The 2,466-nt window shown below is 44.3% G+C and overlaps 1 long non-coding RNA gene across 1 annotated transcript; it reads right to left on the bottom strand.

Moving 5' to 3' along the window:
• Positions 1-537: 537 nt before the first annotated feature.
• On the bottom strand, positions 538-2,213 carry LOC123117508 (uncharacterized). The gene is made up of 2 exons (XR_006457396.1): positions 1,816-2,213; positions 538-1,298 (listed from the first exon to the last, which is right to left on the bottom strand). It is a non-coding gene; the product is annotated as an uncharacterized lncRNA (long non-coding RNA).
• Between the last annotated feature and the right edge of the window lie 253 nt (positions 2,214-2,466).

The following is a 2,466-nucleotide window of genomic DNA, read 5'->3' as shown; positions in this document are numbered from 1 at the left end:
CAGGCACGTATGTGCGACCACCAGACACTGATGACCTAAGCCACATAATTCAGCAGCCAGACGAATCGGCCAGACAATTTTGAACATGGTTCTTAACCAAGAAAAACCAAATCGTCGACTGTCCGGATGCGGAGGCCCTCGCGGCCTTCAAGCATAACATCCGCGACGAGTGGCTTGCCTGGCACCTGGGACAGGAAAAGCCGAAATCCATGGCAGCCCTCACATCACTCATGACCCGCTTCTCAAGGTTTTAAATAGCGGATAGCGGGCTGATAGCGGATTGAGGTCAGCATAGCGGAATGCGGATAGCGGGTGATATTGCGGACGCTATGTCCGCATAGCGGATTTTTAAAAACACTTGCAAATTTGAGATTGTTATGTATGTTTCCAAACTGTTGACAAACAATACAAGTATTGAATCGAATAATTGTCTTTTATATAAGCATCTACACAAAAAATTGGTCCATCTGGACAATATTCAAGCATGTTACCATGCAAACAAATACTATTATTAAACACCAAACACAAACAGATTTGTTTCATAGGCATTCTACTTCATCATTTCATAAATAAGTTCAGACTTCAAAAGTACAACCAAGAGCTAGTAATATCATATATTTAAACATTCGTAGTCCATGATCCATTAGACCATCGCCTAATAACCAAAAGTACAACCATTGCTTCTACCGTTCGAGCAAATGATGTAAGACTAGCAATGTTATGAGAAGGGCACCATTAATAAAGAAGTCACAGATATAATCATAAGTTATCTTTGCTTCTTTGACCTTGTAATGTGCATTCACTGTAGTTTGCTTTCCCAATCCTGGCCGTGCTCGATACTTATCCATTGGACCCTTGGTCTGAGGCTTCTTAGGAACTTGAGAGCTTCCACTTGCTGTAGTAGCAAGATAATCAACGATTGTACAATCTGAATCCTCATTCCCACTCTGACCATACATCTCTCTAACCTCCTCTTGCAACTCCAACATTTTGTTCAGTGATTTATCCTTCTTTTTCTCATTCTCAGCTATCAATGTAAGCATCTGCTCTTTAACATGATCAGGAACCTGTCGGCAACATACATAATTCTTTTTTATTCCAGCCAAGTGCTTCTTAAATCTGGTAATGCCACCATTGAAAAAGTTCAAGCAGTATCTGCATCCAACTCTGTTCTTGGTTCTGAATTCATCAATAATTGGTAAAGCATGCTCCCAGGTTGGGTTTTTTCGTGTTCTTCCGGTTGCGGCAGCAGAAGAAGCCCCTAATCCTACTGATGACATTGTGCTAGTAGCCTACTACTGCAAAAAGAAAGAAATAAACATAAGCTATTTGCAGAAAAAATAAGTAAACAACATTTATCAGTATAAACAAAGGAAAAGACTGTACATCAGGAAAAACTGAATATATAGAAGAACATTTATCAGTATAACAAAAGAAAAAGACTGTATTGTGAAAGTTTATCAGTAAAAACTGAATATATAAAACAAAATTTAAAGTACAAATAGAAGGCAAAGACTGCAAGTTTATCAGTACAAACTGAATTCATAAACAACATTTAACAGTACAGATAAAATGTACAGAGTATGTGCTGAGTACTGTCTACCGGACAAATTTACCAGTATAAACTAAAATTTGTTCAGTGATGCATCTGCTGCTTGTTCTAGCCGAGGAGAACCACGGTGAGCAGTGAGTTGTGTACAAATAAAAAGCAGAGACTATGTACTGACGTACGGATCTAGGATCTGGGCTTCCCCCAATTTTGTCTACTACACTATGCATCGATCAGTATAAACTAAAAGCAGAGAGAGCCTATACCTTGAATCCTTGAGGTGGTGAAGCGTGGTGAGAAGAAGCAGTTGGGAAGTCGGGCAGCCGGATTGGGACATCGAGAAGTAGGGCGTTGAGCAGCTGCGCAGGAAGGGGACAGCGGAGCGGATGTGGTCACCGCCATCCTACTGAGGGTCTGCCATGACCCACGAGCCCACGACTCGCTGCGTTGGCCCATCGTTGACCGGTGAAGGGCATCGAGCCGAGCAAGAAGTGGCCACCCAGTCAACGAACGGGGAGACAGTGAGTGCTAGGGGAGTGCCATCCGATGATCTCTTCTCCGCCTCTCCGTCCGGCGTCAGCCGTGCCGCCGCTGGATCTAGGGGAGGCGCTGGTCGCCAGCCGCCAACCGGAGAGGAGAGAGAGTGAGTGGATTTAGGGTTGTCCGGTTGGGTGCGCGTCTGAAATTTGCCCGCTATGACCGCAACCAACAACACCTAAATGTCCGCTATTGCGCTCTGACAGTCGCTATTGCGGCCGCATCGTGCCAATCACGCTATATACTACCGCAGCGTTTAACTTGTAGCGGCCAGGCCACGCTACCGCAATAGCAGCCGCTATTTAAAACCATGCCGCTTCTGCGCGGGTGAGGATAGCTGGCTAGCATGCAGCAATAACCTCAGCAAAAATTCCGGCAGT

The sequence above is a fragment of the Triticum aestivum genome, chromosome 5B, assembly GCF_018294505.1.
Source record: "Triticum aestivum cultivar Chinese Spring chromosome 5B, IWGSC CS RefSeq v2.1, whole genome shotgun sequence".
Classification (NCBI taxonomy): Eukaryota; Viridiplantae; Streptophyta; class Magnoliopsida; order Poales; family Poaceae; genus Triticum; species Triticum aestivum.
The sequence above is the reverse complement of the archived record's forward strand: the minus strand, read 5'-3'. Positions and strand labels throughout refer to the sequence as shown.